This window comes from Myripristis murdjan, chromosome 19, assembly GCF_902150065.1.
Source record: "Myripristis murdjan chromosome 19, fMyrMur1.1, whole genome shotgun sequence".
NCBI classification, from domain to species: domain Eukaryota; kingdom Metazoa; phylum Chordata; class Actinopteri; order Holocentriformes; family Holocentridae; genus Myripristis; species Myripristis murdjan.
The window spans coordinates 25649636-25666090 of record NC_043998.1 but is presented as its reverse complement, the minus strand read 5'-3'; positions in this window follow the sequence as shown (position 1 = coordinate 25666090).

Sequence of the window (16455 nt, the reverse complement as noted above, 5' to 3'; positions counted from 1 at the left end):
CACAGGAAGATGGCGGTCTGTTAGGTCATTAAACGCATCGCCTTATCTCTAATATTACACATTTTTTCTTTTTTCTTCCTCGTGTCTCGCTGATAGTCGTATCAGGATTTAATGCTGAGCCTAAATGAGCCGTTATCTGATCAACAGGAGCATCTCCTGAGCGAGCGAGCTGCTAAAATACCTGGTTAAGGTCAGGAAAAGGTCAGAGTTATGGCGAAGAAACGTTAGGTAACATTCTGTAATATTAACCAGCCGAATGAGGTGAGACAGACGTGGAGTCATGATGAGGCGACGGTCGGCCGAGCAGGAGTCATGTTGGATCCGTCCACCGCTCCACCAGCCTCCTTTATCTCTCCTTTAAACCAACACCTGTGTTATTTACAGGACCACTAGAGGGCGCTTAACTTTAACACGCAGCTCTTAGGTCGTAACAAGCTGCTGTGGGACAGTCTCAGATAATCCCGCTTGTTTTTGTCGCGTCTGATTCTGCCTCATTCTGCCTTGTGTCACCACGTTTTCACAGAAACAAGTGAAGCTGCACTGGAACCCGGTGGGATTATCTCCTCCCACGTCAGGTTTTTCCTCCCCCCGGCGCTGCCTGACAGTCGACTCGTCACGCTGACCTCATTGCGGGCCGCGGTCGTGTCGAGCCGCGCCGCAGACCGCTCACGTTGGCCGGCTAACGCTGAAAAATCGCCTCATTCCTGCCGTGACGGGCCGCCGAGCCGCCGAGCCGCCGGCGCGTCGCTCCGTCTTCATGCTGGAACCATCGAGTGACAGATGATGATGACGATGACGATGACGACGATGATGATGATGATGAAGCATTGTTGTTACACTGAGAGACGGCGGGTAAAACACAGGGCGACGTCCTCATGCTCAGAGGCTTTTATTGTTGTAGCGGCTGGAGCTACAACATTAAAAGACCTCTTACAATTTAATGCAGCAAAAATAGAAAATATAAAAACTCTGTGAAAGGAAACGCTCTACGACTGCTTTTATTTTTCAAACTCAACTACATTTTACTGAGAGTACTGGTGCACTTTCACTGAAGAACCACGTAGAAGGCTGGGCTTTTACTTTGAAAGGAGGATTTGCTCCCATTCTGCTTTTTCCACCTCAGATTTATTTATTTTTTTTTTTCAGAATAAGAGTGTTTTGTTGATGATTCAGTGAATTTCAGTGCAGATTAAGACGTGTGTGACCTCTGCAGCATCGTTTTGGTCAGCTTCAAAATAAAAGGCCTGTCTTCTGGCCTCCTCTCGGCAGCTGTGATGATCAGCGTGATGATTCAGAACCATGTGAGATCATAACAGCAGGATTATAAGAACACAGCATTTGTAATTTTTCCTCATATTCACTTTGACTCATTTTTCCTGAGAATACACGGCCACACGTTTACTGAAGGAACACGCTGGATGCAGGACTTTTACTTTGAAAGGAGGATTTTTCCATTCTGGCGTTGATACTTTGACTGAAATAAAAGGATCTGAGCACTTTTTCAACCACAAAACTTTATTTACAATCTTTCTATCTGCATCCTTATGATGTAAATGGGATTTTTTGAATATAATCAGACAAAAACAACAAGACTTGATGTTTCTCAGATACAAAAATAATTCGACTTATGATCTAATTAGTTTTATGTTCATGTCGGTGCCTGTTTGCCTTATCGTGAGGATTATGGATATGGATTATCCTGTGATTATGAAATAAAAATGATGAAGACAATATAGAAAAAAAGATGAGTTTATTGATTTTCAGCTCGTTAGAGGTGAGAAAAGCAGCTTTCCTCTGATTTCCTGCTTCTGTTTCTAAATAAATGAGACGGGCTGTAACACACAGTGAGGGAACGTCATCTGACAGGATCCTGAGTGCGGAAAAAAAAAATTAAGAAAATTTGTTTTGTTTAATATTGTGATCTGATGCCATTATCCGCTGTGTGGAGGTTGTCTGGTTTAATAATTTGTGTTACTGTTGATTTATTCATTTTGCACCGACACACTGCAGGAAACCTCCACACTAACAAGTCATTTAGTCTCATGTTCAGCACTGAGAGCTCGCTTTTCTCCAAGTGGGATTATCTCATCCCGCTTTAACACTGAACTGATGAAATGTTGAATTTTTTAATTTCATTTTTTTATTTTTTTTTATTTTTTCCCCCACGAGCAGCGTGCGCTGCCGTCGGTGTTCATGTGATCCTCTCCTCCTCCGCTCTGTTTCTTTATCTCATTTCTGGCGAGTTTGTGTCGGTGAGTCATCTGTTCCACCTGAGGCGTTTACACCGCCGAAACACACAGCTAGTCACTTATTCAGCCACGCTGCAGGCAACAAGGTGTGTGTGTGTGTGTGTGAGTGTGTGTGTGTGTGTGCATGGGAGAGCAGTGAATACTCCAAGAAAAAAAACAAAAAAAGAAAGACAGGAAGAAAGAAAGAAAGAAAAACGCCGCCTACACAATCATTTTTTAAAGCATGCATGTGTAGATAGGTGATGCCAGGGCTGGTGTGTGTGTGTGTGTGTGTGTGTGTGTGTGTGTGAGAGAGAGAGAGAGAGAGTGTGTTCAAGCCCCAGAGATGAATGAAGACAGCAGAGTGGAGCCTTTACGCCTTCAGCAACGTCCATCCCATCTCTCTCTCTCTCTCTCTCTCTCTCTCTCTCTCTCTCTCCCTCACCTCTCACATGTTGAACATCTCTCCATCATCCATGATCGCTGACAATGACAAATCTACACCAATGAAAAGTCAGATCTGTGCACGTGAGCCTTATTCGGAGACGGACAATAAATCCTCCCATCCCTTCTTCTCTCCTTTCTCTCCTCCTCCTCGTCTTCCCTCGTTCCTCTTCCTCCCTCCCTCACTCTCTCTCGTCTCTCTGTTCAGTCTTCAATTCAGCGAGCTCGGTAAAAACAAGTATTTAAATGCAGTTAATGAAAATAATTCACAGATGGGCGGATGACGTGACACGGAGGTTTTGCTGTCGTCAGGGTCAAACACGTATCAATAAAATATATATTTGTCAAAAACCCTCAGAACATTATGCTTTATGTGAACAGGCTCAACGTTAAAACAGTTCATCACTCTTTTTTTTTTTTTTTTTTTTTTTTTTCCAGAATTTTCAACCAAATATAACAAAACTCATTTGGTGTGACATTCCAAATTGTGAAAATAAGACACCTTTATTATTGATAAAACCTGAAAATGTTCATGGAATACATAGAAAATAGTATCAGCAAGAGTCACAAGTATTTTTTATAATTTTATAGCAAGATTTGTCACAGTAAATAGAAAATATGTTGAAAGACCGACGACGTAGGTCTCACACTGAGCGACGACTTAGAAAATAATACACAAATTTAATTAATTTTCACAAAACTATAATGGATCACAGTTTAGTTATGATAAAGGACTTTGACAAAATGAGTAACTCAAGAAAGGTATAATCCATTTTCATTTTATACGCACAATTATTTTCACGTCACACCAGATGAGGATTTTAGGCGCCAATACAACAAACTGTCACATAAATTCTGATTCCAATTGAAAATGTAAAAACGACATATGTTTCTATCAAGATGAGAGTTAGTAGAACAAAAGGCAGTTATTTTTATGCACTGCAAAAACTCAAAATCTTACCAAGAAAATTAGTCTTACTTCAAGTCAAAATGTCTGATTACACTTAAAATAAGACATGATCACCTCAGAAGTAACTTGTTTTTAGACCATTTTCACTTGTTTCAAGTGTAAATTTGCTTGAAACAAGTGATAATTGTCTAAAAACAAGTTACTTCTGAGGTGATCACGTCTTATTTTAAGTGTAATGAGATATTTTGACTAGAAATCAGACATTTTGACTTGAAATAAGACAAATATTCTTGGTAAGATTTTGAGTTTTTGCGGTGTGCCTGTTATTTGAAGTTTTTTTTCTGGCGTATATGTCACTGACCCAAATACATATAAATATAAATGTCATATAAATAAGACAGTTCAGTTCACTAAAGACGTCATTTTCAGAAAATAAAAGCTACTTGGAATACTCTACCTCTCAATATTCGTGTGGTGTTTCCACTCCATATATTCAAAAATGTGTTATTTACTTATTTACAACCTGTTTGCCAATGCCTCTGATTATAATTTAATTGTTACTCCCCAGTCCTCATTCTATGCTTGTTATTGCGCTTTTTATTTAATCATATCATTTAATTGGTTTAGGGTAACCTAATCTGGTCTAATTTCTTTATTTTTATTTTCCCCTGATTTTATTTTCTTTGTTGAGGTTTAGTTAAGGTGGGATGTTCCTCTGCAGCTGTTTGGGTTCCAGGAGCCCGAGGCTGCAGGTCTCCCAGTGGCTGCTGGGAAAACCACACCGAGGGATCAGACTGTACTGGATTATTTATTTGGACCAAAATCTGAAAAGCGCTGAGGAGGTTCTCCAGGAGCACGGAGGGAGGCGGTGCAGGGGGAGAGAGACTTTTATTTTGAAGGGGCAGGCGGGTGAGAGGGGATGTTTAAAGGTTTGCGAGGCTTTTATTGGGTGAAATTTTGGTTTACAGGATGATGTCACTGCTTGAGAGGCTCAGGAAGTGGAGGTCTCTCTCTCTCTCCCTCTCTCCTCAGGTAGATTGTGTTACCTGTGTTCTCACGTGGGGCGTTCACGTGTCTGATTTACTAAAGAGAAACCACACCGCTGCACCCTCATCTGAAACACACCAAAACTCTCTTTCTTTCTTTCTTTCTTTCTTTGCTCCTTTCCTCCCTTCCATCCTTCTTTCCTTCCTCCCTCCCATCCTTTCCCCCTTCCTTCCTTCCCCCTCCCTCTCTCCCTCCCTTCCTTTCCTTCCTTCATTCCTGCCTTCTTTCCATTTTTCTTTCCTTTTCTCTTTCCTTCATTCCTGCCTTCTTTCGACCTTTTCCTCCTTCCTTCTTTCATTCCCTCTTTCCTCCCTCCTTCATTTCCTCCTTTCTGCTTTCCTTTCTTTCCTCCTTTCATTCTTTCTTACTTTCCTTCTCTTTCATCCTATCTTACTTTCCCTCTCTATCCTCCTTTCTTCCTTCCCCCTTTCATTCTTTCCCTCCCATTCCTCCTTTTCTTCCCTTTCCTCCTTTCCTTCCTTTATTTATTTTTCCTTCTTTCCTTCTTTCTTCTTTTCATTCTTTCCTTCTTTCTTTCCTCCTTTCTTCCTTTTCTTCTCTTTCCCCCTTTCCATCTTGCCTTCTTCTTTTCTTTCTTTCCTTCTTCCTTCTTTACTCCTTTCCTTTCTTTCTTCCTTCTTTACTCCTTTCTTCATTTCCTTTTTCCTTTCTTTCTTTCCATCTCTTTCCTCCTTTCTTCCCTTTCTTCCCTTTCCTTCTTTCCTTTCTTTCTTCCTTCTTTACTCCTTTCCTTCTTTCTTTCTTCCTGCTTTACTCCTTTCTTCCTTTTCCTTCTTTCCTTTCTTTCTTTCCATCTCTTTCCTCCTTTCTTCCTTCTCTTCTCTTTCCTTCTTTCCTTTCTTTCTTCCTTCTTTACTCCTTTCCTTCTTTCCTTTCTTTCTTTCCATCTCTTTCCTCCTTTCTTCCTTTTCTTTCCTTTCCTTCTTTCCTTTCTTTCTTCCTTCTTTACTCCTTTCCTTCTTTCTTTCTTCCTTCTTTACTCCTTTCCTTCTTTCTTTCTTCCTTCTTTACTCCTTTCTTCCTTTCCTTCTTTCCTTTCTTTCCTCCTTTCCTTCTTTCCTTTAAGTTCTTGGAAGAACTGTTTCTAGTTCCTTGAAGAACATTTTTCATTCAGTCTTTTTTTTTTTTTTTTTTTGTAAATCGGCGCTCTGGAAGTTTCTTGGTGAAACTGACATCCGCAGGTTTCACCTTTATTTTTCTGCGTGAATCTTTCCGTGTCCTTCTCCTCTTTCTCTCTCTCTCCTCCTCCCTCGTTCCGTCCTCGTTTCTTTTTCCTGCCTCAGCAGCAGAGACTCTTCCTCTTTATCTCCTCTGCAGCTGTTTGCTGTTAGAAGGAGAGACAGAGAGGGAGAGAGAGAGGGAGTGGGGGCTTCTGGGAAATGCGGTTTTCATCGTGACCGCTGCGAGATAAGGCGACGGCAGCGAGCGCGAGACAAACTCATCATCATCACCTCGGCCCGTTATTATTTTATATGAAATCGCCCGTGTGGCTCCTGTAAATCCGAGCCTCGTCAGCCGTTTTCTTCCCGGACAAATTATTCTATTAAAATTATCTCCCGTTCATTATGACGAGCCTCCATTAGCCGGCCGGAGCGGTGCCATCTTCTGATAGCCACACACAAATCATCATCATCATCACCATCATCATCATCATCATCACCACCGGCATTCCAGCGTGCGTATTAGCGGCCTTGATGCTTCCTCTCTCTGCATTAGTCATAATGGCGCATTAGGATGTAAACCGCCAAGGTGGATGAATGCATTTTTAATGAATCCTGTTATTCGCCGTTGCCGCACATTATCTGGTAATGCTAATGCCGCGCGGCAGAGTGCATTCTGGGTGGATTCCTCTCCACCCCCTCGGGGAGCCGGCCACCGATTTGCTCAATGCCCTCGGCTAATGAGCGAATGGCTTTAGTGAATTCTGGTCAGCAGTTATTGCATATTAACAGGATTGAATGTGTAAATGCGGAGCTGCAAATGCTTCATGGACAATTAGCCGAGTTGGAAACACAGAGCCGAGCGCCGAGTGAGTGAAGGTTTTAATGAGTCCTGCTCAGGAATTTTAGTCCATATTAGCAGAATCACTGCCTGGGAAACAAAACAAACAAACAAACAAACAAACAAACAAAAACAAAAAAAAGCCAGGAGAGTAAAAGTTCTCTTTGTTGTCTTTTGTTTGTTTGTTTGTTGCTGCTTGAAGGGACAGTCGGCCTGACGCAGCTCGTAAAACACACGATGACACGAGGAGGAGGAAGGACGCCTGAGCCCCCGGGCCTCGTTTAGACGGACCAGAATGCACCTGGGGCTCAGAGGTGACGCCACGACGACAGAAAGACGCAAGGACACAGAGATGAGACCATGATGACGCAAAGTGTGATGCAAAGATGTCGTGAAGAGGACACAAGGATGATACAACGATGACAGAAAGAAGACAAAAAGACACACAACAACCGAAAAATGAGAAAAAGATGACAGAAAAATGACTGGAGAAAGACAGAAAGATGAGAGGGCGGTGAAAACGACAGGAAGGTGAAACTGTTCGTCACAGAAACTCGGCATTTCCTCAAAACACGAGAAGAAACTTGGACATGAGAACAAATGAAAACGACGAGAAAACGGCCTCCCAAGTTTGTGGCTTTGATAAAAATAAATAAATAAATAAATAAATAAATAAAATCCAGGATTTAAAGGTTGTGAAAATTATTAGATGGTCTTGAAACTACTACTACTACTATGAAAAAAAAAAAAAATGAAATTACAACATTCATCATTCATCATTGACCGTGCCTCAGTTGCCTCCATCCAAACATCAACAGTTTCAAAATAAAGGATTTCATCAGGATCTGTTGACTTTCCTCTTTGAAAATAATATTAATTAGAAAAAAAATATTCATACATTTAATTCATGCAGCACTTTTCAACGAACACAAAAAGCAGAAACATACCTGAACGATACAAACGAAGGTACGGACAGAGAATAAAACATGAAATTATAAATGAAAGAAGACCCTGGTTTAGGTTCAGCATCATCATTACAGTCTTTTCATAAAGTCCTTGAGTTAAATCAAACGAGGCCTTGAAGGCTTTTGAAAAGCACATGAATCAGACGGCTGAGAGCGGGAACCCTGAAAGATGAAAAGACAAACCAGCAGGCTCCAGCTGAACAGCAGCCGGCGGCTCGGAGAACAGGATTATGTTCCGTGTCGATGTTCTCATGTGTTCTGCGTGTTTGTCTGACGCTGATTTATGATTTATGATTTCTGTGTTTCTGACTCGTCCTGCTTTTATCTCCTTGTGCTGTTTGTGACGGGCGCTCGCCGTTTATCTGCCCGCTGCTGCAGGAGCAATAAGGTTTCTCCGCTCCTGTCTTCCCTTATCTGATCCGGGAGCAGCCGGTGTCCAGAGAGGCTCACAATAACAACAAACAAACAAACAATCAAACAAACAAACAACACAAACACAGAGAGAACTTGACTTCCCACGGTGCTGCTGAGCTGCTTTTTCACAGCTTCACTTCCACTGGAGCTTTTTCTGCTGCTAAGCACACACACACACACACACACACACACACACACACACGTATATATGTGTGTGTGTGCCTTTAATCACAAATATTATTATATGAAATATAAAAGCCTAAAGAGCTTTATTTACCCAGATTAGGTCGATGTGGCTGATACTCATAGACAGATCACAGATATTATCACTGTATACTACTAGTACTAACACTATTACCACTGTTACCACTACTACTAGTACAACTACTACTACTACAACTGCTACCACTACCACTACTACCACTACCACTACTACTACTACCACTACTACTACTACTACTACCACCATCACCACTATCACCACTATTACCACTACTAGTACTACTACTACTACTACTACTACTTTTAGTACTACCACTACTACTACTACTAGTACTACTACTACTACTACTACTATGACTACTACTACTATTAGTACTACCACTACTACTACTGCTACTGCCACTACTGCTACCACTATTACCACTACTACTACTGCTACTACTACTACTACTACTACTACTACTACTACTACTACCACCATCACCACTATCACCACTATTACCACTACTACTACTACTACTACTACTACTACTATTAGTACTACCACTACTACTACTGCTACTACTACTACTACTATTAGTACTACCACTACTACTACTGCTACTGCCACTACTGCTACCACTATTACCACTACTACTACTGCTACTACTACTACTACTACTACTATTACACCACTACTACTACTACCACTACTACCACTATTACCACTACTACTCGTAGTACTACTAGTACCACTTCTACTACCACTACTATTACTACTACCACTATTACCACTATGACTGCCACAACAACTTGTATTACTATTACCACTATTCACACTACTACGACTACTGGCAGCACTAGTACTACAATCACCACCACGACTACCACTGCTGCTCCCACCACCATAACATCTATACAGCACTTTTCAAAACAAAAGGTTATTAAGTGTTTTTATGATACAATTAAAAATAAAATAAAAAATAAAAAAAAAACAATGTTGAATTTAAAAAGATCAGACAGAATAAATCAAGCTTATTCAAGTGTATGTATGTTGACTAAGGCACAATAAATAAGTAAATAAATGAATAAATGAAGCTAATCTCTTGAACTTCTGGGCCTGTCAACCCTAATTTTTTGGCGCTCGATCATGAACACCTTCTGCATCGGAAACCAGTTTTGTTGTTGTTGTTGTTGTTGTTGTTGTTGTTGTTGTTGTTGTTGTTGTTTTTGCAAATGAAACCTTCATGGAGCTGGAAGAAACAGCTTGACTCTAACATCCAACAACACACAAATCAATAAACAACATAATGAGAATGGTTTGATTTTACAGCCCAGCAGCCTGGCACACACACACACACACACACAGGTAAGAATAAACATAAGAATCTTATTTATTTATAGCACCTTTCATAAGATAAAAATAAACATTTGAAATTCTTTGCTCACTGCATTAATTTAGTTCATACGTTGTGAAAACCTGTCGCTCCACTCAGCATCTTCACATAAAGATTTAAAGAAAGAGGATTATCCTGCTGGGAAAACGAGGAAAAGCAGAGTTATTTCCACTTTCTACCTGTTTGGGTTCAAACATCAGCAGGATGCCTTGAATATATTCAACAGAACGACGCCGCTCTTGTAGGAAAACAGAAGAGCTCTGTTTGGTGTTTTGCTCCTGAACCGTTTCAACACATTTATATTTTTTGACCTTGGCAGGAGAAAAGCGAGCGCTCAGTGCTGAACATGAGACTAAATGACTTGTTAGTGTGGAGGTTTCCTGCAGTGTGTCGGTGCAAAATGAATAAATCAACAGTAACACAAATTATTAAACCAGACAACCTCCACACAGCAGATAACGGCATCAGATCACAATATTAAACAAGCAGATGATGAGTTTTTAGGATTTTCTATTTTTTTTTTTCCGCACTCAGGATCCTGTCAGATGACGTTCCCTCACTGTGTGTTACAGCCCGTCTCATTTATTTAGAAACTGAAGCAGGAAATCAGAGGAAAGCTGCTTTTCTCACCTCTAATGAGCTGAAAATCAATAAACCGAGCTTTTAAATCCATACCCATAATCCTTATGATCAGGCAAACAGACACTGATACGAACATAAAACTAATTAGATCATAAATCTGATTTTTTTTCACAAAAGCATCATTTTTTTGTTTATTACAAACACTGACTCTTGTCCTATTTGTCCGATTATACTCAAAAAATCAAATTTACATTATAAAGATGCAGATATACCTAAAAAGATAGATAGATAGATAGATAGATAGATAGACTTCATTGATCCCAAATTGGTAAATTCTTGTTACAGCAGCAGGTTTCAACAGATTAATACTAGAAAAATAACCCTATAAACCAGTGAAACTGCATTAGAGACAAGTGGGATTATCTCATCCCACTGGCAGATTTTTAATTTAATTTATTATATTATTATTATTATTATTATTATTATCGTTATTATTATCATCATTATTATTATTACGGTTATGTTACTTTGTTTGGAGAAAAGCGAGATCAGAAAAAATCTCTTCCAACATGTTAATCCTCCTCAGGCAGGGGAAGGGGTTACAGGAGGCAGCAGGGGCTGATGGGAAATGTAGTCTTCATGTGGAGAAACCGTGCGGCTGGCCTGCGCTGGTCCTGTGTTTCCTGTAAAAAAACTCTGAAAGAGAAAGAGACGTGAGCCGATGGGAGACGTGAAACTCGTCCCACGACGCCAAGAAAAACGTGATTTAATGTTGTTTTCCTTTCCGGACTCTGGAGCTGAAATCACCGAGTTTAAAAGGGTGTATCGCCTTTTTACTCTGCACACACACACACACACACACACAGGAGCGGCAGTCTGAGCCTCTGTTCCCCTGACTAATTAACTTTCTCGTTAACGGCGAGCCCGGCCCCTCGTCTTATTACGGTAATTGGCCCTAATTGGCCCCGCCTCGCCAGCCGAGCGGAGAGAGAGCCGGACGACGGGATGACCTGAGGACGGAGGAGGAGGAGGAGGAGGAGAGGAGGAGGAGGAGGAGGAGGAGAGGAGGAGGAATGGAGAAAATAAAAACAACTTCTTCCATCCCTCGTCTCTTTCCTCTTTTCACTTCCTTTCCTTCCACCCCTCTTCTTTCCTTCCCTTCCATTTCTTTTTTCCTTTCCTTCTAGCCTTCTTCTTCTTCTTCTTCTTCTTCTTCTTCTTCTTCTTCTTCTTCTTCTTCACTTCCTCTTTTCCTCTACTTTCCTTCCACCCTACTTCTTTTTCCCTTTCCTTCCAATTCATCTTTTCCTTTCCTTTCCTTTCCTTTCCTTTCCTTTCCTTTCCTTTCCTTTCCTTTCCTTTCACCTTTTTCTTCTTTCCTTCCCTCCCTATTTACCTTTCCTTTCCTTTCCTTTCCTTTCCTTTCCTTTCCTTTCCTTTCCTTTCCTTTCCCTCCACCCTGCCTCTTCTTCTTCTTCTTCTTCTCCTGTCTTCTTTCCTTTCACTTTTTATTTCCTTCCTATCTTCCTCCCCTCCTCCTCTATTTTCTTCCTCTCCACATTCTCTCCTCTCTTCTCCTCCTCCAGTTCCTCCTTGCTCTCTCTCCCATTTTGATGAGCGCTAATTAATACAATTAAGTTTATTAAGCAGCCAGTAATTCTTATCAAACCCATATCATAATTCGTTCATGCCATAATTCATTGGATTACACGTAATCATCAGTCAGATGTCACCTGTCAATCAAACAGCGTGTGGGCGGGGTTTGGGTTGGTGACTGTCGCTGCTCACGCCAACCTCCCAGTTCTTCTTCTTCTGTTTATTCTGAACAAAACAGAAAACAAATCAAATTCAATTAAAATCAGAAAATACACATATTTTTGAGAAGCTTTATGAGCAAGTATAAAGAAAAAGTTTTGCAGAATCAAACTCTTTATATGCTTAAAATTAAAGAGAGAAAAGAGAGAGAGAGAGAGAGAGAGAGAGAGAGAGGGAGAGAGAGAGAGAGAGATTCATGAAGTGAGTATAAACTGAATCACTTCTGTAACTTCACATTTTTTTCTGTGAAAATGTCACAGATTTTTACTTTCAGACCAAAGTGACATCAATCGCTGCTCAGAACATTTTGCTCAGAGCTACTTCTTTTTATTTTTGTCCAGGGTACCATAAAGTTTTAGTAGAGTGAACCCCACACACACACACACACACACACACACACACACACACACACACACACACACAGTGCGGCGCTGTGTTCAGGTGGTGTTATCTCAGAATAATGGGCAGTAATTATTTTCTGGTAATTACGCGGCCTTACTGTTAACACTGATCTGATAACACTGTGTGTGTGTGTGTGTGTGTGTGTGTGTGGGTGGGTGGGTGTGTGTGTGTGAGAGAGAGAGAGAGCGAGAGAGAGAGTTGATTGAATCAGGCCGAGGAGGTCTGCTCATTAAACACAAAGAGAGAGAGATGAAAAGAGAGAGGCAGAGCACAAGTTAAAGGGAAATTCCCATCAAAAACACTTGAAAACACCAAAACACACACACACACACACACACTCAAATCAAACTCTGTGACGTTCTACAGCTGACGTCACATGTTGTGTTTCCACGGCACATTGTTGCTGTTTCTACACTGACTACAACGATTGTGACACGTCTTTTATCAGTTTGGCCGTCACCGATTCTTGCACTGGAAAATTCAGTTTCCTGATCAATACACTCACACTGCAGTGACTGATGGAAGTTACACAACAAGAGTCATGTGACGCGCTGAATAAAGATGGGAGAAGTGTGCAAAGATAATTCAGCTCCCGTTCTGCAAAGCGATGTGTTCAGGTGACCTCTCTCTCACTTGTTGTTTAATTCCAACTCACCAGTCAACCAGACTCTCTGCATCTCTGCAAACCAGCAAATACGTTGAAATGTCAAAGTTTATGAAGCCGAAATACACCGCACATCAATGTTTAGACGTTTAGCCACTTTAGTCAGCTGTATTAGCTTTGTTAGCCACCAACAACACCTGGTTAAGGTTAGGAAAGGCTCGTGGTTCAGGTCACAACATGTTTGCTGAACAGGAACTCAAATCAGCCGGCCTGCAGGAGCAGAGTCCTGTCGACTGGGTCAAAGTGTTTTTCGCTCACTTTTTATTTGGTCATGAAACTGGGCAGCTCGACGGCGTTTCTTTGGTTTGCAGAAACATGAAACGGCAACATTTCCTCCCGGCGACGGGGCGGCCAGCTGCACGAGCAGAACCCGGCCGCTCCACATGAACGAGAAAAACAGGAAATAAAAACATCAGCCCATTATTTTGGTCTCTCTCTCTCTCTCTCTCTCTCTCTCTCTCTCTCTCTCTCACACACACACACACACACAGCTCGACCAACCTGGCCCCCGTGTTTTCAGGTCACACACTGCGTTGCGTTGCCGTGGTGATTTGCTTGCCCCGATGCGTACGCCGAAACTGAAATTCAACACCATAAAACGGATCAGTAGGAAATGTGCAGAATAACTTCAATCCCCAGTTTCCCTGTGGATTGTAATTTGGTGGTAATTTTCTTGTAACTTAATTTTAAATAAACAATAACAATCACTGCAAATATTGCAACATTGCAAATATGTTTGGTCACTTTGTACTATTTTGATTTTTCTAATTTTATGATTCTGTATTTTTTTTCTCTATTTATTTATGTATTTAATTATTTTTATACAACAGTTCTGGCCATTCATTGTATTTTATCATTAATATTATTTTTATAATTGTTTTATAATTGTTTACTAAATATCAGACATTTTTCTACTTTTTTGGGAATTCATTTTTAAATATGTAATGGTTTCAGATGGTTAAAAGTTAAGGATGTTACTGCTGTTGTGTTCAGTGTGTTCGTTGCAGCAGAACAAATAATTTATATATGATATGTTATATATTATATATATCCCTGTTGTACAGCGGATACTCAGCTTTAACTTCACAGAACAAACAAAAAGCAGGCAAGGCAAGCAAAACAAAACAGGCACGGAAACATAACAGGCAAAGAATAAAAACACATAATTATAAATCACACAAAAGGAAAATGCTGAATTTCTAAGTCATGATGATGAGCGAGTCACGTTTGCTGCTAATAAGAGACTTCAGGGCTGTTTTTACTGAAAGTTTCTTCAAAGCACTGGTTTCAAAATGTCCATGCCTCTTTTTTTCTTCCTGTCAGATTATATCAGAGGATTTTCGACTTCCACAGATGACAGTTTAAAAGGTTTGGCTGCAACTTTATTAGCAATTTGAATCTCCGGGGGACTTAAAATCTGAGGTTTTGTCTGCACTTTTCATACGAGACGCAGATGCTCAGATATTGCAGATTAATTTGTCGTCGTTCAGGATGTACGACATGGGACTGAGGCTCTGCTCATGGAAATAAAATGACTGAGGAGTTTTCAGAGGGAAAAATCAAATCATACCTTTTGTGTATGAAAGTGAAGGCCAGAGGGTTTGTGTGCATGACTCGGCTCAGACCATTGAATTTTTGCTCATTTTTCATTTTTTCCATCCCTTTAATGTTCATTTTGCCCGCTTTTACAGATATGTTGGACGAATGAAATATTTTTAATTCTTTTTTTTTTTTTTTTTTGCTGAATCGATCAGGCTCATTCACTCCCAGTCAGTTACAAACAGCGCAGACCTGATCTGGGAACCCTGGACTCACAAAGTTCACGTCCAGTTTTGTACTGATGTGACGCACAAAACATGAAGAGGAGATCTGTTATCGAAAAAATCAGTTGTTCCTTATGTTTACACCTGAAAAAACTTCCTGGTAATTAACCAATCAGAGGTCAGGAAGACTGCGGCCTCTGTGGTCGGATCCAAGAGGAAAGCCCAGAGGAGTGTGTGCACCAAGTAAACCAAACATGGAAATGACCTGAAATGACGCAACCCCCCATGCTACACACCCATGATAATAAAAAAAAAAAAGGAAAAGAAAATGACCTGAAAATTGTCCAGAAAAGATTACAACATCATTTTAAATATTTAATTAAAATAATTATGACTATGTTTTTTTTTTCTCTGAAACCTGAGAAAAATGACTTAATTGATTTCAAAATATGAGTAAAAAGGCAATGAGGAAGATAGCAAGAAATGACCTGAAAATTTGCAAGAAGTAAGTAAAAAATGTTACAGGAAAATTACCTGAAAATAAGCAAAAAGGAAACCACCTTAATTTACGCAACTGGAAAAAAAAATCCTGAAAATTAAAAAAAAAAAAAAAGGAGAAAATGACCACAAAATTCCCCTCCCCCAACAGATTTTTTTTCATGTAACATAATTTTGAAATCTAAGACTATAATGATTATAAATAGCATTTTCTTTCTTTTTTTCCCTTTTTTTGATAACTTTTTAATTCTCTCTCTCTCTCTCACTCCATGCATTTCAGGTCATTTCCTTTAACTAATATCTTGCTAATTGTCAGGTCATGTCCTTCTTTAAGTAGCTCACTGCATTTTTTTTTTTTTGTGTGTGTGTGTTTGTGACAGAAATCAAGCTGATATCTCGAGGTTTCCGAGGGTCGGCAGAAACCAGACCGCTCTGGCTTTGCAGAATTCATCCTTTAACTTTAACTTTAAAGCGTCTGGCCTGAACCTCTTCATGCTCTGCTGTGCTGAGAGCCGAGCGTGTTGGAGGCGTCGGAGTCTCAGCGGTTTTACCTCCGACTTGTTAAGATCCTGCCTGTTCGCTGCTGTGGGATCCGTCTCTGAACTCTGAAGTTCACAAGTTTTTCCTCCAGCAGCATCAAACGTTCTCCAAAAAAAACAAAAAGTGACACCCGGCCTGTACAAAATGACTGCAGGGGTACGAATCCTTTTGGGCAGTTAAAAGAAAAAGAAAGAAAGAAAGACAGAAAGTAATAAAGTAATTATGTTTTTCTGAGTTTTTGCTACAAACTGCTGACATGGTGCAGGACGCAGGCGAGCGCTGACGATGAATTTCATGTAAAAACACTGAATGTTGATTTTATTTATGAGCAGCAATCATGACGGCAGCAGCCCCTAATGACACTTTAATTTCTTCTATTGGTATGCAGTGTGTGTGTGTGTGTGTGTGTGTGTGTGCGCGTGCTGTTCGCTGCTGAGACAAGATATGCCCCCCCCCCTTTTTTTTTCATGCCGACACAATGGCCGTGATTTTCATTTAGCTCATGCTGCCGGTGTTGTGCTCCGTTGTGAAAAGCCTCTGCGGTGCAACAATGCTGCGTTTGT